Consider the following 24,185-nt stretch of genomic DNA (forward strand, 5'->3'; position numbering starts at 1 on the left):
CGTTCTGGTGACTATTACAATGACAGCGTTGTGAACCACTTTAGACAAATCATAAAGGAACGGGAGGTACAGGCCTCTATGGACAGATATGTTGTGCGACAGAGGTCCAGTGACTCTCAAGCTGGTCCTAGTGGCATTAAAAGAAGAAGGGAAGTAACCCCAGAAAAGGACTTGATACCTCAAGTCCTAATGGAAGGGGATTCCCCTTCTAAACATTAACAACTTCCACACACTCCCCTCCTCCCATCCCATCAATCATCACCAGATCTTCAATAAAGGTAAGTGTCGATTTGTGTGTATTAAAATTAATATTTCATGTGGTAAAAAATTTTTTTTTCATACTTTGGGGTGTCTTGCTTAGATTAATTTGATTTCCATTATTTCTTATGGGGAAAATTAATTCAGCTAATGATAATTTCAGCATATGATGAGCTTTCAGGAACGGATTAATATCGTTAGCTGAGGGTCCACTGTAATTGGAAAAATCACTAATCCGGCCCCCTACAGGTCCTGATGATGCTGGATTAGTGATGGCCAACCTGTATTATAACATTAAGTACAATAGTTTCAATAATACTTTGCCTGAATATTAGTTAAGAATATAACCCCTGATGATGGATAGGTAATTGCATGAAATACTGATATGATGGTAAAGAGGCAGTGTAGTTACATGTAATCTTTATTGATGATTCATCTGTGCATTGGGGGTTTTATCAAGTCACAAGTAAATAAACCTAGTATGGAAGGGACAGTTTATTAAGTAGTGAGTAGAAGTGTTGTGAAGAGAAAGCGAGATGCATGTTAGGTCACATTCATTCCCAAACTTTCCAGTTTTCCAGCAAGAGATTCAACCAAATTGTAGAATCTGTTGTTCTGGTTGAAGTTGTTGCAAATACTGTTGCTAGCACTTTACAAGTTCTTTTTGAGTGTCATCCTCCTTGGCAGTTAGTAGTGCATCAGTCCAATTTATCACATGGTTGTACAAATTATGGTATATTATGCAAGTGTTGTTAAGATTGTCTCTTCTACTGGCATGCTGGTGTGTTTACATGTGCTTGTGGAGGACTCTGGATGTCTTATGCATGTGGATTTTGTCACAGTTGTTGGTGGTTGTCTCTCAACATCAAAAACAGATGCAACATTGAAAAAGTGGGGAAGGCTGTTCACGAAGATCATTTTCGGAGTATTCAGGGCATTGCAAGTGCTGTGGGAATTTTTTATGGGTCATATCAAAGTATTTTGACTGAAAATTTTAACATAAGGTGAGTAACTGAAAAATTTGTGCCCTGCTTGTTGATTCACTGACTTGGATGTTTGTTAGGACTTCAAAAAATGAGTTGAGGACCCAGTTATACTTTCTAAGATCATTATTGGTGATGAAACTTGGATCTAGGGTATGACCCAGAGTCCAAGCATCAATCTTCACAAAAGAAAAGCCCCAACTCATCCAGGAAAAAAAAAAAAAAAAAAAAAAAAGTACACTAGCCAAGAGCATGCTCATTGCATTTTTTTTTTTTTTTTTTTTGACACAGTGGGAATCATTCATCAAGAATTTGTTCCAGCAAGGGCAGACAGTTAACCAAATTTTTTACATCAAGGTTCTGAGATGTTTAACCCTTTGACTGTCGCAACCCCCAATCCTGAGGTGTCTCCTGGTGTCACAAAATTTAAAAAAAAAAAAAATTATTTTTTCTTATGAAATGATAGAGAATCTTTTCCCGATTGTAATGACACCAAAAAAAACGAAATTTGATGGAAAACTGACGGAATTATGCTCTCGCGAAGTTAGCGACCTCGGCGCTGTTTACAAATCGGCGATTTCGCCCACTTTGAGCCCTATTTTCAGCAAATTCCATTATTCCAGTCGCCCAAACTCATAGCTATTTCTTTTGAACTCCATTTTTTCTATCGATTGAGTACACGAAACTGCCCATTTACTGATTTCAACTACCTAATAATGTGGTCAGAAATTTGCAATTTGGCCAATTTCACGAAAACTAAAAAATATGACAATTTCAAAATAAGGTCCAGAATGAACAATGCAGACATTCTTGGCTCTAAAATAACATTTTCTTTGCTCATCAGTCATGTCTCCAGGCCCCTCTTAATATTACTCTTGCTTTCTATTTTGAATTTTTATTCAAACAAAAAATAGAAGACTTACTATTATGCAGACTACTGCAATACTGTAATAATTGTATAAATAACATCAACCCATTCATGACTGCATATTAGAATGGCTAGTTGGACATTTATTGGACAGTGGCATCATTTGTTTACTTTTGAACATTGGCAAAAATCAAACATTTCCCGTACTTTGAGCTCCATTTCTAGGTTCTTTTTATAGTAAAATCAGTCAAAATCACCTCTATTTCTATAATATGTTTTCCATTCTATCAAATGAGACCAAGAAAACGAGAATACAACCATAAATACTATACGAAAATAGACCACAAAGTCGGCATTTTAATTAAAAAAATGGTCGGAGTTTTTTTTTTCTCATTATGCACTGCGTGCTCCAGGATTTTTTTTTTATATGGTGCACACTGACCACACAGACCCATTCTCTCACATGTGGGCCTACCAGCTTTCTCCTGCTTGATTTGAAGCCGCTAGAATTTATGAGTATATATACGTCAAACACGGTACCTCGTAAGACGTATATATACGGCCGCGACAGTCAAAGGGTTAAAATTACTGTATTTCTGTCCTAATGACCATACCCATAGGGACACTAAAATACTGTAGACATTTGTGTTTATGCATCAAGGGTTATTCAGTCAAGACCATTTTTTTCTTTGTCTTTCAGATGACGGCACCAATATTTTTTTGATATTTAACCCCATGTAGTAAACATGTATGTTTTATATGTTACCAACTTTCTTGACATATTAACTAATTGACTAAATTTAGAAAAAGATACAAAATTCTTCTGGTTGTCTGTTATGATATAGAATGTTGATGTTGGAGATAATCATTCTATGGAATGGTCATGTGTTGTATATTTAAGATTTAAAGAAGATAAATGTATGCTTCCACTCTGTGTTCAAGTTGGTTACTTAATATATTTTTTATTTAATTTATTGTGAATTATTATTCATGCAAACAATGCACTTGCCTGCCACTCTGCATTTATTGTGATGAAAAGAAATAGCAGACCTACTTTTGGGAGAGGTCTTCATGGTTGAAGTGTTTTGTTACAAATTCTCTACTTGACCCAGGCAAAAATATGTTGATTATATACATACAATGATCTATACTGTAGCCCAAAATTCAGAGTATGTAAGTGTTTATATGCTTTAGTCACTGGCAACTAATATGGAAGGAGTCAACACTGCACTAGTCCACTATGGCAGTATGTGCTCTATATGAATACAAGCTATACAAATGATTTAGTTTTTATCAAAATTTGTTTTCTTTCTGGCATGTCCACTAAACATTTTCTTTAAATAAATCATCACAACTTGTCATTTAAATTTAAATAGGTGGAAAATGTCCTGCCATTTCTCCCAAAACTGATTAAACTTTAAACTTTACATCAAGGTAGTTTTAATTGAATTACTGGCCCACCAAAATCACTGTAGTTCTGTCAATGTACTGTAATAGATGTATGATGCTGTGTTCTTGACTCTGTGTATTGGAAATCTGATGTGAAATATCAGTGTCATTGACAGTATCAATATATGCTAGACTCAATTTTTTAAATTTGGTATGTGGTGTCTATTGGTATATTGTAAATGATCTATTTCCAAATGTTAAACAGCCTGCATAATTTATTTTGCATACTTGTATGAATATTCTTTACAATTCATTGTAACATTACAGTATTAAACCATAGTGGTGTAGTAGCATTTAGCCTGAACCTGTAAGATTATATATTTTATATGACTCTAATATTAAATAGCAACTGTGTTAATGAAGTACAGTTAAAACTCTTTAAATCAAGTAACAGTGAATGTAATTTAAGGGACTTCAATCTTTCTTCATACAGAAGATTTCTAATGCTTTGAATTAATTTGGTCAGTGCTGTACTTAGAGGCACTAGTACAAGAGGGCCCCACTTATTTAGCACCCTCTTTTCAGTGTTCCATGTTTTCATTGGCTTTCACTTGATGGTAAGTAAGACACACAGACAACAGTTAGTCATCATTATTCTGACACATTTTGTCTACACAGTAAGCTTATTCAGTCGAGTATAGAAAGAAGGCAGGAGCAGTAGAGATGTAAAGATGATGTAATCAGCCCATCACCCTTGAAGACAGATTTGAGGTTGTCAATCCCTCAGCCTGGAGAAGAGTTCTGTTCCATAGTCTGAAACAATGTGAAGTTCAAGCGACAGTGTGGAGACTTAAACTATACTGTCGGAAGGAGAGGTGTAGAGTAGTAGAAAAAAGAATGTAATCACCGAGAGGTCATGCCCTCTCAGATTCAACCATTCTCGTTTGAAAAATTTGTCCAAGGTGTTTTCTGTACCAAGATGCCATTGTGTTACAGTGTCTGACAGAGTGAATATCAAAATGGTGTACAATACTGACAGGTTGAGTTTTTGTTCATTATGTTCAACACTTTTACCGTTTTTCCACCATTTTCACACAATTTTGTAAAGGAAGGGTAACTGGCTGTGTATTTTAAGGTAAGTATTGTGTTCACTGTGTATTTATTTTACTTTTGTTTTGTGCCTAGCTGTATTGAGCACTTAATACGTGTATACAGGAGGGCCCCCGCTTTATGGCGTTTCACTTTGCGGCGTTCCGCTAATACGGTCATTTCAAATTATGACCAAAACTCGCTATACGGCTCCCCCCAGCTGACTTTCTAATACGGTCACCGCGCCCCACCCTGTTTGTTTACATTCTTCGTGAGCTCAGTAAGCACTAAGTCTCTCCATTTTGTCTGGAAACTCCAAAATTTCAAATGTTTTTAAAAGTTATTTCATATTTTATATATACTCTGATAATTATACTTATGTATACCTGTACTTAAATAAACTTACATACTGTGCTGGCATGCAGGTACACATTAAAATCAGTAAGTGTCTCTTATGTCTCCAGACGTCATATTAGTAATGATTATAATAATCATCGAGTCTCATTTAAATGTCGTATATTACGTTAAATACACATTTTCATTAATCCATCTATGATATTTTTTCAAAATTATATAATAAACACGATACATAACATAAAAAGATGATAAATACACCCCACAATAGAATAAATAAACATAAATATGAGATGTGGTAGCAGACGACTTGCACAAGTGACGCCATATAGAAATGATAATAATAATAATAATCACCGAGTCTCATTAAATGTTGTATATTACGTAAATATACACATTTTCATTAATCCATCCATTATATTTTTTTTCAAAATTATATAATAAACACGATACATAACATAAAAAGATGATAAATACACCCCACAATAGAATAAATAAACATAAATATGAGATGTGGTAGCCAGATAACTTGTACAAGTGATGCCAAGAATAACATTTTCTCTAATCTAACATAAGAGAAAATGTGTTACTGGGGGTAACTGTAGAAAATTATTCCTTTCGTATGTATGTAAGTAAGTTTATTCAGGTATACACAAATACAGTTACATAGATTATCATACATAACAACACATGTGTAGAGAACCTAGGATAACCCAAAAAAGTCAGAGTGACTTATTTCCATTGCCTTCACTCAGAGCATCATTTCTTCTCAAAATGATGTTACATGAGAATGGGAGTGTTCTTTATTTATTCTACCGTATCAATGTAGAGACAACCTGTACACAATGTAACTTGTACACAAACCAGACGTGTACACTTTGTTTACAAAACTTACCTTCGCCTGGTTTGTTTACATAACTCTGCGCCTGTACTCTCTCATGCACTCATTCTTTCTCTCTCTCATTTATTCGTTTTATCTCATTTACTTACTCCTGACCCTACATTAAGACTACAAATATTTTAAGGTAAGTAATGAGTGAACTGTATATACATTTTATCGCTCTGGGATGCTTAAATGTAATAGAATATTACGTGTAGGTGGGTTGGCCTGGTATGGTAGCCCGGCTGACTACCATACATACCAAACTTGATTTTTTACAATAAATACTACTCATCTCACCCTATATTTTAAGGTAGGTAATGAGTGAACTGTATATACATTTTATCGCTCTGGGATGCTTAAATATCATAGAATAGTATGTGTGGGTGGGGTGGCCTGGTATGGTAGCCTGGCTGACACCATACATACCACACTTGATTTCTTACAATAAATACTACTTGTCTCACCCTAGATTAAGACTATAAATATTTTAAGGTAAGTAATGAGTGCACTATGTGTGTATTGTACTTTTTTATTGTTTTTTGATGCCTGGTTCTATTGCTAACTTAATATATGTTAGTGTAAACTTGTTATCTAGTGTTTGTATGCATTTGTAAGTGGAAAAAAAGGGTGTTCCACTTTACGGCGGTTTCCACTTTACGGCGGTAGCCTGGAACCTAACCAGCCGTATAAGTGGGGCCCTCCTGTATGATAGTGTTAATATGTTATCAGGCATTTTAGATACATTCAATAATGAGAAACTGCTCTTTTTCCACCCACCGGCAATTTTTGTTTATTGTTGGGGGTCAGGAACCTAAGAGCTGTACAAATGGGGCCCTCCTGTATATGGATAGGTCTTCATCATAACATTTCATTTAAATGTTCTGCATAAAGTTTTAAAACACAGTATTTAGATGTACAGTGGACCCCCGGTTAACGATATTTTTTCACTCCAGAAGTATGTTCAGGTGCCAGTACTGACCGAATTTGTTCCCATAAGGAATATTGTGAAGTAGATTAGTCCATTTCAGACCCCCAAACATACACGTACAAACGCACTTACATAAATACACTTACATAATTGGTCGCATTCGGAGGTGATCGTTATGCGGGGGTCCACTGTATGTACAATAGACCTCATATTACACATTTATTTCGCACATTTTGTTACTGTATTACACTATTGAAATATTGTGGCATAATTTTATACAACACTGTAAAATTAACTTAACATGGTTGCAGGAGGGAAGAAAATGTGGAGCATTGCCGGCTGGATATTTCCATAGCTCAGGCTGCCATCTAGCTGTGGGCGAGATCACTGTCTCTGCAGGGCTGCACTGGGCTTCAAGGCAGCAAAGGATCACTTCACCTTGCTTCTTTGCAGTAATGCATTAGGCAATTTCATGTGCAAGCCCATGGTTATTTACTGCTCTAAGAATCCATGTGCTTTGAAAGGTGTAGATAAAAACACCTTACCAGTAATTTGAAGGTCAAACCAATCAGCATAGATGACAGAGGAAATATTTATTGACTGGTTTAAGCATCACTTTATTTCTGAAGTCAAGTTTTACCTGCACAGCAAGAACCTTGCATTCAAGGCTCTTTTCATTCCTGATAATTCCCGTACTCATCCAGAAGCTTTGCTGGATGTGACCCCACATGTAAAAATTGTATTTTTACTTCCAAATACATCATCTTTAATACAACCGCTGGATCGTGGAGTTTTTAGGTCATTCAAGTGTAACTACACAAGAAAAGTGATGAAAAAACTAGTTGCATCAATGGACTCTGACTCCAACCTGGCAGTACCAAGCTTCTGGAGTAATGTATTATGTACTGCAGGGTAAAAGAAGCAAGAGATCCATTACAGAATTTATGCACACTAATACAACCATCAGCTTTGGTATCAGTACCTCAACCATCCATCTCAGCCCAGTAGGGCCACACCATGCATCTCCATTCTCTTCGCAATGACTAACATATACCAGCAACCACAATTTAAGGTAAATAATATTTCTGTTGCATTTGTAGTCTAAAGCAAGAAAAACAACATTATCATTTTTATTTTTGTAAGACTAAAGCTACAGACAGCTTGGCAGAACTCGGGCATTAGTTTACAATACGATACATATATCCCATGCACAATTAAATATTAGTGAAAATATTACATTAATTATTGTCAAGCATTATGTCTGAGACAATCGACACTTAACCCTTTGAGGGTCGCCAGGCCCTCTCAGACTTGTTCTCAGGGTCGCCAAAATTTAAAAAAAAAAAAATTTTTTTCTTATGAAAAGATAGAGAATCTTTTCCCGATCATAATGACACCAAAAGTATGAAATTTGATGGAAAACTTAGGGAATTATGCTCTCGCGAAGTTAGTGGTCTCAACGATGTAATAGGGTCCAGAAAATACAAGAAAGACATTCCTGGCACTAAAATAACATTTCCTCTGTTCATTAGTCACATCCCCACGCCCCTCTTATATTTCTTTTGCTTTCCACTTTGAATTTTTATTCTCACAAAAAATAGAAGATTTACTGTTATGCAGACTACTGTATTAGTGTAGAAATGGTATAAATAATACCAGTGCACTTGTGAAAGAATATTAGATTCACCAGTTGACGTGTATTGGACGCGTGGCATGATTTGTTTACTTTTGAACTTTTGTAAAAATTGAACATTTCTGCTGCTTTGAGCTTAATTTCAAGGTACTTTTCATTGTGAAACCAATCAAAATCATCTCAATTTCTGTAATATGTCTTCCATTCTATAAAATAAGACCAGGAAAACTAGAATACAACCATATATACCATACGAAAATACAGTGCAAAGTCGGTTTTAAACCAGAAACGCGGTCAAAGTTTTTTTTTTTTTTTTTTTTTTGCTGCGCACACCGACCACATAGACCCATTCTTTCATATGTAAGCCTACCAGCTTTCTCTTGCTAAATTTGAGGGCGCTGGAATTTATGCGTACTAGTACGGCTGAAACCCCGAAAGGGTTAATATCAAATCGTGTCATGTGCTGGCAGCTGAAAGTAAGACTCCTGATATTCTTTTCGACTCTCCTGCCACCATTATTAACTGAAAGGTGGTTGCACAGTTAATTGTTTTAGTCTACACAGGGTTATGTTTAGTACTTGATTATAATACTATTATTGGTACTTGATTGTAGTACTATTATCAGCCTAAGTCAGTTTTGGATGTGCCCTTTTGGTGCTAGGTACCAGGTAGGGTAAGAGGTGGTTTCCAGGGAACTGTTAAAAGAAAAATATGAAGGGGTCTGTTATACATGGCAGTGACCTGACTTTGTTTTCAAGGAAAGACACCTAGTATAGTAGAAACCTCTAAAATGGTCACCCCAGTGAAGTCCTTACCTCTGATGTTCCTGTCTCTTTGTCCTCTGAGGCCTTCACTACCTCTCAGCCCACACATTCTTCAGCTGTTCCTTGAACTCTTTCACCATAACCTCAGAGACATTCAAAAAATTATCACACATTATCACACTGGCCGATTCCCACCAGGGCAGGGTGGCCCGAAAAAGAAAAACTTTCACCATCATTCACTCCATCACTGTCTTGCCAGAAGGGTGCTTTACACTACAGTTTTTAAACTGCAACATTAACACCCCTCCTTCAGAGTGCAGGCACTGTACTTCCCATCTCCAGGACTCAAGTCCGGCCTGCCGGTTTCCCTGAACCCCTTCATAAATGTTACTTTGCTCACACTCCAACAGCACGTCAAGTATTAAAAACCATTTGTCTCCATTCACTCCTATCAAACACGCTCACGCATGCCTGCTGGAAGTCCAAGCCCCTCGCACACAAAACCTCCTTTACCCCCTCTCTCCAACCTTTCCTAGGCCGACCCCTACCCCGCCTTCCTTCCACTACAGACTGATACACTCTTGAAGTCATTCTGTTTCGCTCCATTCTCTCTACATGTCCGAACCACCTCAACAACCCTTCCTCAGCCCTCTGGACAACAGTTTTGGTAATCCCGCACCTCCTCCTAACTTCCAAACTACGAATTCTCTGCATTATATTCACACCACACATTGCCCTCAGACATGACATCTCCACTGCCTCCAGCTTTCTCCTCGCTGCAACATTCATCACCCATGCCTCACACCCATATAAGAGCATTGGTAAAACTATACTCTCATACATTCCCCTCTTTGCCTCCAAGGACAAAGTTCTTTGTCTCCACAGACTCCTAAGTGCACCACTCACTCTTTTCCCCTCATCAATTCTATGATTCACCTCATCTTTCATAGACCCATCCGCTGACACGTCCACTCCCAAATATCTGAATACATTCACCTCCTCCATACTCTCTCCCTCCAATCTGATATTCAATCCTTTCATCACCTAATCTTTTTGTTATCCTCATAACCTTACTCTTTCCTGTATTCACCTTTAATTTTCTTCTTTTGCACACCCTACCAAATTCATCCACCAAAAAGTAAGTCCATCTCAAAAAAATCCATACCAATCTATTATTGTCACATCACACACACTTTTCTAACTGCTTACCCCAGCCATTGATTCCCACATCTGTTCCTCCACAGATCCTTCATCTCAGGTGACAACTAACTTTGCAGCCTTCTATATTAATAGCTGTCAATGTCTTTACCCTCTCTAATTCATATTCTTCATCCACCTCTTGCAGCACTACCTTTCACTCTTGTGATTACAGAAATGATTGAGGTCATATCAGCATTTACCCCAGCTTCAGTGAGGAACAAACAGGTTTGTTATTCAAACCTAAAGACACAGCCCTCTACACATGAAGCTTCCCTGTTCTTAATTTACTACCGCTACCACTTATTGACTTTACCAACCACCCTAATGCATAGCTGTCACCTGCTCTGATACTGCTGTTTTAACTAATAATGGTGATATTACATTGGAATATCAGAATATAGGGGAAATCAGGGCGAGCTCTAAATGTTGATCTCTCGGTTTTCCCCGTATGCATTTGTTTACAAGAACCTAAGCCACATAAAATAGAATTCCTATCTCTGGCTATGTGCTTTAACAGTCATTCAGTCCTGTTTTCCAGTGAAACATACAGCAGAAGTGCACTTCTCATGCTCAGTGCTGTTCCTCATTCTCAAAATTCTCTTCATTCCCCACTTTGCTATACTAAAACCCATGTCTGTTTAGACAAATGTGTATTTTCTTTATGCTACTTGGCTTTAAAATGCAATCTCTGATCTCATTATCAACACCGTTCCTTATATTGGGCAATTCTAATTTTCATTTGTTTTGGGGAGGGTTTCACTAGTCTCTTCTCATCCCAGTATTCAAACGCGGTCCCGATCCTCACACTCATATTCTCCTGTATTGATTTCTATTGTCTGCTATTGTTACATAGCTCTTGAATTTGAGTGGATTCTTGTCTCTAACAGATTATTTTTCCTATTCTCATACTACCCAGTCTTACACCCAACCTTATTGATCCCAGTGGCAATTAAATATGCAAATTGGGCACTTTATAAATGCCATATTAGTTTTCTTGGCCTTCCTTTGCTTCATCTGTGAGTGAGTTATTACAAATCTTCACCTCTTTTCTCTCTAGAGCCACACTTGCAATCCCCCAGATCTTGGGTATGTTTATTTAGGCAAAGGTACACATAAGTACAATTATCATACATAGTGTAAATTACCATGGATAACCCAAAGAAGTCAGGCAAAATGACTTATTTCCATTTGGGTACGTTATAAAAGTACTCTGCAGACCCCTGGCCCCTTCCCCTCTCCTTGTTATGGGTAAAGTTTTAGACAGTGTAGAAGTTGCCAAACCAGTTGGGTACCACCTTGTCTGTATTTTTCAAGGGTTTCAGCTATCCCCCCTCTCTTATACTACAGTCCAATCCCAAGTGGAAGTCCACTACACTAGATTTAGTCTGACAAAGAGGAGCCATACAAGAATGTTCCTCTTCACACACTGCAAACTTTCGCGATGTCATCCAACTGTCAGCTAACACCAAATAGACCTGATGACATTTGTTCACATGCTCAGATGGGTTGCAGTGACAAAGTTGGGACTATGGGTAGATTGAAGGAGGAAAGAGTGGCATGATAAATGATAAACTATATTTCTAAAAAGTACAATCTGCCATTGATTCAGGAATGGTTGGCATTACTGACATTTTATAGAAAGACCCTGGTTATGCAGAGCATTTTGGGCAGTTTTAAAATGAACTTATAATTACTGGATGAATAATCAAGTTGGTTTGCAAAAATGCTAAAGGTGACAGTTTTTGGCATTAAGACTTTAGTATGTACATAGTATATGATTATAATATATGTAGTTGAATTTTTTTGTAAAACAGTTTGTTGGAATTTTTTTAAAACAATGTTATAACATTTGTAGTGGTTATTACAAATGTTGGTCAATACAGATGCACAGGACATACAATAATCTGAAGGCCCATAAATTGCATAGCATCTCGAGAAAAACTTAAGACTGTACTATAGTACTATAAATTTACTCAGTTTTATTTTTTATTTATTTTTCATTTTATTTCCTGCAAGGGTTAAATACACACTATTATTAGAAACTTAAAAATAGATAAAAGTTACAGGTTAATTTATAAAAAATCACTAAGAAAATAATAGTCTAGTATAGCAGGGTGAGTGGTACTAGTTACTTAAATTGTAATATAAAATATGCTGAGTATGGGAGTAGAAAGAAAGTTGAAACAAGAGCAGGGAGATGAAAACAGCAGTTTCAAGCTTTGTTTATCATAGTATATTGCTGTCAAGATCACATTTAGGTAGAGGTGATTTTTAACAGCTTAGAAGCAGTTGGCACATAGAGAACCTTTGGAATCTTAAGGCAGAGAGTTCCAGATTTGAGGGCTTTTAACATCCATTGTTTCCATATTTTAGAGCCTTTTACATGCATTAAGTTTTTACAAAGATTGAGTTGAACCTGGGGAATATCAAAGAAATTTTTGTGTCTTGTAATGTATCTACGAGTTCTGTTGCAGTAATCAAGGAAAAGTTTTGTAGCAGGGTTTATGCTTTGATTGATTGTGCTGTAGTATTTATAAAAGGCACAATAATTTGAGTATTATATATACATTGTATATACAGTGGACCCTCAACCAACGGCATTAATCCATTCCAGAGGGCTTGCTGTTGGTCGAGTTAATTTTCCCCATAAGAAATAATGGAAATAGAATTAATCCATTCCTGACACCCCAAAGTCTGGAAAAAAAAAAATTACATGAAATATACATTTCCTTATATGGAAAGGAATAGGACATGCAAAATAAACAATAATTAAATGCCACTTGCCTTTATTGTGGAGTTGTTGATGAGTGATGTGCCAGCAGCAGGGAAAATTCAGAATTGTGTATTGCTTGGAAGGAGAATCCCCTTCCAGAAGGACTTCAGGTACCAAGTCCTTTGGTGGGGCTATTTCCCTCCATGGTTTTTTAATGCCACTAGGACCAGCTTGAGAGCCACTGGACCCATGTCGCACAAAATTGCTGTCCAGAGAGCTTACCTCCAAAGTCGTCTTCGCTCTGCTGCTCTCTCTTTACCTTCCCTTCTTGCTGATGGTCCCCCCTTTCATCCGGACTCTTTCATTGACTTTTTGACAACTGACTTACTCCACAAACTCTGATGATACCTTTAGCGCTCCCCTCAGCCCTTTCTACTTTAATCTCGTGCTACCCTCTACCCCTGCACTATCCCATGCCCTGCTGTTTTCTGTAACCTAGTAATCATCCCTCTCCCCTTCTGCTGCCCGATACCCTCGCTTCCTTCCCTGCCCTGCAGAGCTGTATAGCCCTTGTGGGTTAGCGGTTTTTTATTATAATAATAATGTCCAGAGAGCTTTTTCTCACGTGCCCTTAGAGTGTCATTGTACATGTTGCCGATAAATGCTTGCACCTCTGTAAACACTGAACACATTTCCCTAATCCTTGAAGAAGTCATCTTCCTCTGTCTCTCTTCATCCTGCTCTGAAGAACATTCCTGAGATGTGGTCTGTTGCTGTTGCTCCTGAACCTCTTGCAGGTCTGCAGTGGTTAGTTCTTCCTCGTCGTTCTGCACCAATTCTTCCACATCCTTGTCACAAACCTCCAACCTCAAGGACTTCCCCAATGACACAATAACTTCCACTACTGGCATAGCCTCCTGAGGGTTAGCCCCAAACCCTTCAGCATCCCTCTTGTTCTACACATTCTGCCCACAGTTTCCTCCAAGCAGAGTTCAAGGTCTTCTTAGTCACTCCCTCCCAAGCCTTACCTAAAGGTTTACACAACTGAGGATATTGAAGTGATGTTTCCAAAACTCTCTTAGGGTCAATTCGGTGTCTGAGATCACTTCAAAGCACTTTTGAAACACTGCTTTTGTGTAGAGTTTTTTGAAGTTTGAAATGACCTGCTGGTCTATGGGCTGGAGGAGAGTTGTATTGGGAGGCAAAAACTTCACCTTAACGAAACCAAACTCCCCTGCAATTTCCTCTTGCAAGTTGTGAGGATGAGCAGGAGCATTGTCCATTACCAGGAGGCACTTGAGTGGCAATTTCTTTTCCTGGAGGTATTTTGTCACAGTTGGGCCCAACACACCATAAAACCAGTCCAAGAAAAACACCTTAGTGACCCATGCCTTACTGTTTGATCTCCACAGCACACACAAATTACCCTTGATATTGTTTTCCCTAAACACACTGGGAGTTTCAGAGTGATACACCAATAAAGGCTTCACTTTGAAATCACCACTAGCATTACTACACAACATTAATGTCAGCCTATCTTTCATAGGCTTATGTCCTGGGAGTGCCTTTTCCTCCTGAGTAATGTAGGTCCTGTTTGGCATTTTTTTCCAAAACAGTCCGGTTTTGTCACAAACACTTGTTCAGGTTTTAGGTTTTCAGTCTGTATTCCTTAACCCTTTGACTGTTTCAGGCCCCTCTCTGAAACTGTCATTCTATGTCGCCAAATATTCGAAAAAAAAAAATTATTTTTTCTTATGAAAATGTTAGGAATATTTTTACTAGTGTTTTAAGCCTAAAAAAAATTTTTGCCATCAGTACTTACCGAGATATAGAGCCGCAAAGTTTGCAGAAATTGACGTGCGTACGGCAACAGCGGCGACTGCTGCCCACCCGGTATTCTTTTATTTACTCTAATTCAAAGGTTTCTTGCATTTTTCAATATTTTTCTTTTCCAGGTAACTTATGTGGCCTGTGAGACCAATGTAAGGTGCATTGTTCAAATATACACTCATTATTTACAACACAATAACAGAACAAACTTTATCACTATTAGTTTGTGTATACACTTTGTTTACGCAAACAAACAATACAAAACAATGTTTATTACTATTGTTCCATAATATATATACATATGTACAGTCACTAACCACGTTCCTAGAACTGCTGCAGCTTGTGGAACTCTTTGAAACATGGGTATATGCAGAGGGGCACTTCACACTCCTCACACATAAAACGAGTGTCTCTGTGTGTTTGTGGGCGTTTTGTGGTATGCATACATACATAACACCTCTTCTGAGCATTTTTCTTGGCAGTAGTAGGAGGCAGTTGTATGGGGTAGTGATCACCAGGCCTCATACGAGATGACGTCTGTGGGCGCTGGTCTATTGCAGGAGTTGCTCCTTGGTACTTTGCAATTATTTGTCTGATTACTGACAGGCAAAATTCACCATATTTTGGTGTTTTGTTGGTCTTCAACTTGTATATGTTATAAGCATTTAGCATAGAGATATCAACAAGTTTGATATACCACTTATAACTCTTGCGTACACAGTCTGCAAACCCAATCTGCATGTCACATTTGTCCACTAAGCGCATATTGAGGTTGTAGTCCATGACAGCTGCAGGCTTTAGAATGGGTTCATTGGTCTCTCTGTTGTCCCTGCCACTGGGTACCATTTCGTTTGTGTGAACTGATGTCAACAATGTGACATCACGTTTGTCATGCCACCGAAATGCCATGATGTCATTGGCAGCAAAGGCTTGCACCTCACCTCTGCGAGTGCCAGTGTCGAACCTTGGCATATGTTTGCGATTACCACGCACTGTGCCACACACGTCTGTCAAGTTCACTCGCAAGAAATCACTGAGTAAGGGGCTTGTGTACCAGTTATCAGTAAATAACATATGCCCCTTACCAAGATATGGTTCCATCATTGTTCGAACCACATCACCAGAGATACCCAATAACTTCATGGTATCTCTCAAAGTATTACTGCCAGTGTACACAATAATATCTAAAACAAGACCACTTCTGCAATCACACAGTACAAATAGCTTTATACCAAAGCGTTTCCTCTTGCTTGGTATATATTGCTTGAATGAGAGTCTTCCTTTGAATAAAATCAAGGACTCATCAATAACAAGCTTCCTGAAGGGATAAAAATACATGCAGCACTTTTGTTTCAGGTACATAAACACATTTCTTATCTTATATAACCTGTCGCTTCTGTCAGGCCTGGTTTTGTCTGAAAAGTGTAACATACGTAACAGTATCAGGAAACGATTGACACCTATAATGTCACTAAAACCTGGAGTTGAAATCAGGCGATCTGTTGTCCAGTATGTAGTGACAGTGTGCTTATACACATGTGGCATAAGCATTATTGTGGCAAAAAACAGGTACATCTCTGCCACAGTTGTCTCCTTCCACTTGTGTAGCCGTGATTTTGGTGAGAGAATTGTATTTGCCATGGTGTAATCACAGTATGTATTTGTTTCCCTGACAATGATGTCCATCAGGGGTTCATCGAAAAATAACTCAAAGCAGTCCAGTTCACTGGCATTGTTCCCAAGTGGACAAGATGGCTTTATTCCACTTTGTGTTTCATCAAAGTCATGGGGACTGGGAACAAACTCGTCACCGTCCTGCCAATCCCAGATGCGGTCTGCTGGTGGGGTCTGGTGGCTGTGCAGGTTGTGGTGATGCAGGTTGTGGCAGTGTGGGGTAGGGTGAGGCTGGTTGTTCTGCTGAGTCAGCCGCGTGGGTAGTAGCGTGGCCCGGTGATGGTGCCACATGGGCCGTGCCACCCTCACTATCACCACCACTGCCTCCTCCCTCACTGTCACCATTCATACCCATCATTACAATATCGTCATCTTCACTATCAGGTCATGGTGTAGGGCCACGGGATGTGCTCCCAGAGTTTCTCCTTCCCCTTGGAACAACATATGAAACACTACCAGACCGCATACTACGTCGTACATACTGGCGCTTCACTGGGGAATATTCACTCTCACTGTCACTAGAACTGCTTTCAGTGACCTTGAAATCACTATCACTATCACTGCTATCATCAGGGTGTTGTACTCGACCAAATAGTTTCCTCTTTCGTCCTGGTACAGGCAAACGTGAACGTGAACAAGCCGGCACAGCACCAGAGGTCGAAGGTTGTGGGTCATCTGGGTTTTCGTCACTATTTACGTTATCCTGGGCACTTTTTTCGGTAACACTCACTTCAAAACCCTTGAATTCACTGTCACTGACATTTTCATTGCTGTTAGAGCTATCACTTGGGAACAAAAGACCTCCAATCCGCCGAGGAGTGAGGAACTTCTTACCGAGAGGCATGGTGAAAATGGACTGACAACATGGTGTTCCCACAATGCACCGCTGGGTCCCAGATTTTTTTCACAGGGTGCACACCGACCACTGAGACCCATTCTCTCCCGTGTAGGCCTACCAGGCCTTTGGCGCTCGATTTGAAGCCGCTAGAATTTGTGCGTATAAATACGTCAGAAACATTGGCTCGTAAGACGTATTTATACGTCGGAAACAGTCAAAGGGTTAATGAGATGATCATGCAGCTTCCTTGCCTTTTCACAGATTATAGACTGAGGAACACTATCACCTGATAATTGTTTTTCATTTATCCATACCAATAACAGTCTCTCTACCTCTTCAACTATTTGTGGTCCGTTTTGAAAACTTACTTGAACCTTTCACACAACAGCCTCCTTGATTGCCTGTCTGTTTGCCAAGATAGTACTGATGATTGAATGTGATTTGTTGTATTGCCTTTCCAACTCAGCCATACGCACTCCACTCGTATTTTTCAATGATTTCCTTCATTTCCATCGTAATTCTCACCCTTTTTAACACAGGCTTGGCACTAGAATTATTATAATCAAAAGGAAGCGCTAAGCCACAAGGGTTGGAACTAGAAGCTTTCTTGGGACCCATGGTGGCTTATTTAGCAGTTACAAGCACTAAAAATAATGGAATAATCCAAAATATATGGGAGGCACACGTGGAAACCGACCACAACATTATTATCAAAAGGAAGCGCTAAGCCACAAGGGCTATACAGCGCTGACCGACCACAACAGCTTGTAAACAACGGCACACTGACTCTTGGAGTGTCTGGGCCCGCTCAGGCCGTGCTCCGGGCACAACCAACGTTTGTCCAGAATGTGTTGACAAGTTTTTCGCCGTTGGTTAAAGCATTTTTTCTACGGCAAAAAGCGCCGCGTTAGTTGAGGGTTGACTGTATATGCTAGTACTTGTATATGTAGTGTGACCTAAGTGTAAGTAGAAGTAGCAAGACATACCTGAAATCTTACCTGTTTATGAGACAGACAAAAGACACCAGCAATCCTGCCATCATGTAAAATCCCTCTGTTTTTTCTTCTATTTTCTTTCTAGTTGCTGTTGTTTATTTCCTCTTATCTCCATGGGGAATTGGAAAAGAATTCTTCCTCAGTAAGCCATGCATGTTGTAAGAGGCAACTAAAATGCTGGGAGCAAGGGGCTAGTAAACCCTTCTGTATAAATTACTAAATTTAAAAAGAGAAACTTTAGTTTTTCTTTTTGGGCCACCCTGCCTTGGTGGGATACGGCCAGTTTATTGAAAAAAAATATATATATACATAGTATGTTTAAACTTTGAAGAGTGGGGGCATTTGTTTAGCACTAGTTTGATTGTTCATACGTCCGCTTTTTGTTAAGTATTGGCTTTAGCTGATTTGATGTGGTAGATCACACAGACACAGATAATGTATGTGAGGTGAGGATAGATTAGAGTTCAAAGTAAGTACATGTAATGCTGTTTGAAGTGCACAGTAATATATCTTAGAAAGGATGTCTACTGTTTCGGAGACTTTTGTTGTGCTGGATGTGAGTATTAACCTTTTGACTGTTTCCGACGTATAAATACGTCTTACGAGCCAATGTTTCTGACGTATTTATACGCACAAATTCTAGCGGCTTCAAATCAAGTGCCAAAGGCCTGGTAGGCCTACACGAGAGAGAATGGGTCTCAGTGGTCGGTGTGCACCCTGTGAAAAAAATCTGGGACCCAGCAGTGCATTGTGGGAACGCCATGTTGTTAGTCCATTTTCACCATGCCTCTCGGTAAGAAGTTCCTCACTCCTCGGCGGATTGGAGGTCTTTTGTTCCCAAGTGATAGCTCTAACAGCGATGAAAATGTCAGTGACAGTGAATTCAAGGGTTTTGAAGTGAGTGTTACCGGAAAAAGTGCCCAGGATAACGTAATTAGTGATGAAAACCCAGATGACCCACAACCTTCCACCTCTGGTGCTGTGCCAGCTTGTTCACGTTCACGTTTGCCTGTACCAGGACGAAAGAGGAAACTATTTGGTCGTGTACAACACCCAGATGATAGCAGTGATAGTGATAGTGATTTCAAGGTCATTGAAAGCAGTTCTAGTGACAGTGAGAGTGAATATTCCCCAGTGAAGCGGCAGTATGTACGACGTAGCATGCGGTCTGGTAGTGTTTCATACGTTGTTCCAAGGGGAAGGAGAAACTCTGGGAGCACATCCCGTGGCCCTACACCACGACCTGATAGTGAAGATGATGATATTGTAACGATGGGTATGAATGGTGACAGTGAGGGAGGAGGCAGTGGTGGTGATAGTGAGGGTGGCACAGCCCATGTGGCACCATCAGCGGGCCACGCTACTACCCACGCTGCTGACGCAGCACAACAACCAGCCTCACCCTACCCCACACTCCCACAACCTGCACCACCACCACCTGCACAACCACAACCACGGTACAATATCCAGACCCCACCAGCAGACCGCATCTGGGATTGGCAGGACGGTGACGAGTTTGTTCCCAGTCCCCATGACTTTGATGAAACACAAAGTGGAATAAAGCCATCTTGTCCACTTGGGAACAATGCCAGTGAACTGGACTGCTTTGAGTTATTCTTCGATGAACCACTGATGGACATCATTGTCAGGGAAACAAACACATACTGTGATTATACCATGGCAAATACAATTCTCTCACCAAAATCACGGCTACACAAGTGGAAGGAGACAACTGTGGCAGAGATGTACCTGTTTTTTGCCACAATAATGCTTATGCCACATGTGTATAAGCACACTGTCACCACATACTGGGCAACAGAACGCCTGATTTCAACTCCAGGTTTTAGTGACATAGGTGTCAATCGTTTCCTGATACTGTTACGTATGTTACACTGTAAACAATGAGTGTATATTTGAACAATGCACCTTACATTGGTCTCACAGGCCACATAAGTTACCTGGAACAGAAAAATATTGAAAAATGCAAGAAACCTTTGAATTAGAGTAAATAAAAGAATACCGGGTGGGCGGCGGTCGCCGCTGTTGCCGTACGCACATCACTTTCTGCAAACTTTGCGGCTCTATCTCGGTAAGTACTGATGGCAAAAATTTTTTTTTAGGCTTAAAACACTACTAAAAATATTCCTAACATTTTCATAAGAAAAAATAATTTTTGTTTTTTTTTTCGAATATTTGGCGACATAGAATGACAGTTTCAGAGGGGGGCCTGAAACAGTCAAAGGGTTAAATTTCGAGTCGCTGTCAGGATAAAAACCTAACAATTTTTCCCCATTTTGTCATACAATGTGAGAAACATTAATAATTATATTTAGTTGGACAGTTAAAGCTGTGTTCCCAAACATGTAGAATGTCTTGTTAATATTAACCCCTTAACTGTTCAAACGTAGATCTACGTTCTCTCACCCAGCGCTCCGAATATTTTGAAAAATAAAAAAATTTGTTTGTTTTTTAAATGAAGACGACTTTTTTTTACATAATGTAAAAAAAAAAAAAAAAAGTCAGTACTTACAGAGATATAAGGCCACAAAGTCGGCACTTGTCACTCATCTGACAGCAATATGAAGCGCTGCCACTTGCAGATGTGTTACCGATATACCTTTTTATCTCATTTTTTAATTTGTACATATAACTTTTATGTTCTGATAATGACAATTTGTAGTAGTTCTTATTTCATAGTTAATCTTTGTTCTGATGTTAATATTAGGTACTGAAATAGTGCTCAGATAGACAGAGACACAGTGACAGGTGAACATTTTTACCTACTTTAGTCAATATACATAGTATTTTTAGGTCCCAGCAATGTTTTGCATACACTGGTGTATATAATAATTATAAGTAATAATAATTTCCCTTGAAGCCAGTGTGTGTCACTTATCTCTTCACTGCTGACAATGATAAGCGTCATCTTATCTAATCTTATCTCCGCTAATGACAGTGGTGACATTTGATGAGCCTTTGCTTTATTTGTTTTCACTCTTACACATAAACATGTCTGTCAATCTGTCTGCTTGTCTATCTGTATCTGTCTCAGAGCTGCTCATGAACCATCTGGTTTTTACACACGATTACTATCTACAAGCACAGTACAGTGGACCACTGCCTTACGAACGCATCGCGTTACATTAATTTTATTATTATAATAAAAAAGAAGCGCTAAGCCACAAGGGCTATACAGCCGCGTTACATTAAATCCGCCATACGAAGCATTTGAACGCAAAACTTTTGCTTCGCCTCACGTGATTCGTCTGGGACGTGTCCCTCGTGGCCTCAGCTGCCCCGTGCATGCCAGTGTTTACAAGCCAGCCAGTGCGGTCGCATCTAAGCATACATTCGGTACATTTCATATTATCAGTGTTTTTAGTGCTTGTAGCTGCAAAATAAGTCACCATGGGCCCCAAGAAAGCTTCTAGTGTCAACCCTGTAGTAAAAAGGATGAAAATTACTATGGAAATGAAAGAGACAATAGCTAAGTACGAAAGTGGAGTGCGTGTCTCAGAGCTGGCCAGGTTGTATACCAAATCCCAATCAACCATCGCTACTATCTTGGCCAACAAAATGGCAATCAAGGAAGCTGTTCTTGCAAAAGGTGCAAGTTTGTTTTCGAAACAGAGATCGCAAGTGATAAAAGATGTTGAGAGACTGTTATTGGTGTGGATAAACGAAAAACAGATAAGAGATAGCACCTCTCAAGCGATCATATGTGAAAAGGCTAGGAAGTTGCATGACGATTTAATTAGAAAAATGCCTGCAACTAATGGTGATGTGAGTGAATTTAAGGCCAGCAAAGGTTGGTTTGAGAGATTTAAAAATCGTAGTGGCATACATAGTGTGATAAGGCATGGTGAGGCTGCCAGTTTGGACCAAAAAGTGGCTGAAAAATATGTGAAGGAATTCAAGGAGTACATAGTGAAGAATTGCAACCTGAACAAGTGTTTAATTGTGACGAAACAGGCCTGTTTTAGAAGAAAATGCCAAGCAGGACCTACATTACTCAGGAGGAAAAGGCACTCCCAGGACATAAGCCTATGAAAGACAGGCTTACACTTCTGATGTGTGCTAATGCTAGTGGTGGTTGCAAAGTGAAGCCTTTATTGGTGTATCACTCAAACTCCCAGAGCATTCAGGCAAAACAATATCCTCAAGGCTAATATGTGTGTGCTGTGGAGGGCAAACAGTAAGGCATGGGTCACTAGGGACTTTTTCTATGACTGGTTACACCATGCATTTGCCCCCACTGTGAAGAATTACCTAATGGAAAAAAAATTGGACCTTAAGTACCTCCTGGTATTAGACAATGCTCCTGGTCATCCTTCAGACTTGGCAGAGCGACTTTCTAGGGACATGAGCTTCATTAAGGTCAAGTTTTTGCCTCCTAATACCACTCCTCTCCTGCAGCCCATGGACCAGCAGGTCATTTCAAACTTCAAAAAAACTCTACACAAAAGCTGTTTCAAAAGTGCTTTGAAGTGACCTCAGACACTCAATTGACTAAGAGAGTTTTGGAAAGATCACTTTAGCATCCTCAGTTGTGTAAACCTTATAGGTAAGGCTTGGGAGGGAGTGACTAAGAGGACCTTGAACTCTGCTTGGAAGAAACTGTGGGCAGAATGTGTAGAAGAGAGGGATTTTGAAGGGTTTGAGGCTAACCCTGAGAAGCGTATGCCAGTTGAGGAATCCATTGTGGCACTGGAGAAGTCCTTGGGTTTGGAGGTTAGTGGGGAGGATGTGGAAAAGTTGGTGGAGGAGGACAATGAAGAACTAACCACTGAAGAGCTGCAAGATCATCTTCAACAGCAAGAGGCCAGACCTGAGGAAACTGCTTCAGATGAGGGGAGAGAGAAATTGAGGAAGTTGCCTACTTCAAAGATTAAGGAAATGTGTGCAAAGTGGGTTGAACTGCAAACCTTTGCGGATGAAAATCACCCTCACACAGCTACTGCAAGTCGTGCTGGTGACTATTACAATGACAGTGTTATGGCCCATTTTAGTAAAGTCTTAAAGGAAAGGGAGGTACAGAGCTCTATGGACAGATTTGTTGTGTGACAGAGGTCCAGTGACTCAAGCTGGCCCTAGTGGCATTAAAAGAAGAAGGGAAGTAACCCTGAAAAAGGACTTGATACCTCAAGTCCTAATGGAAGGGAATTCCCCTTCTAAACAATAACTTCCACACACTCCCCTCCTCCCATCCCATCAGTCACCCACAAGGTACTAAATGATCCCAGATTTTTTAATACAGCACACACCGAGGGTTAAGACCCATTCTATGTTGACCAGGCATCTTAGGCCAATTGTGCCAAATTTAGAGGCAGGAAAAATAAAACGATCTACGTTTGGAGCGCTAGCGGTAAGAACATAGATCTATGTTTGGACAGTTAAGGGATTAAGAGCGAGTTTGTTGTAGTCATCCAAGTAGATGTCTATGAGTTCCTCATTAACAGTGTTATTGAGAATTCAGATTTGAATGGGAGATGACAAAAATTGTGTCATCTACAAACAGAACAGGTTTAAGTAATTGAGATGCATTGGGAAGGTCACTGATGAATGTGAAGAAACACAGAGACTAGAACACTGCCCTGAGGTACCCCTTTGTTGATAGGTCGAGTTCCTGAGATTATGCCCTTGATGTAGACATGTACAATAAGGATTTTATGGCACCCTTGGTTCCTAGGGCTTGCCAATTACAGTGGACCCTCGACTAACGCTATTAATCCGTTCCTGAGAGCTCATCGTTAGTCAAGGTAATTTTCCCCATAAGAAATAATGGA

This window comes from Cherax quadricarinatus, chromosome 53 (assembly GCF_038502225.1).
Source record: "Cherax quadricarinatus isolate ZL_2023a chromosome 53, ASM3850222v1, whole genome shotgun sequence".
Classification (NCBI taxonomy): domain Eukaryota; kingdom Metazoa; phylum Arthropoda; class Malacostraca; order Decapoda; family Parastacidae; genus Cherax; species Cherax quadricarinatus.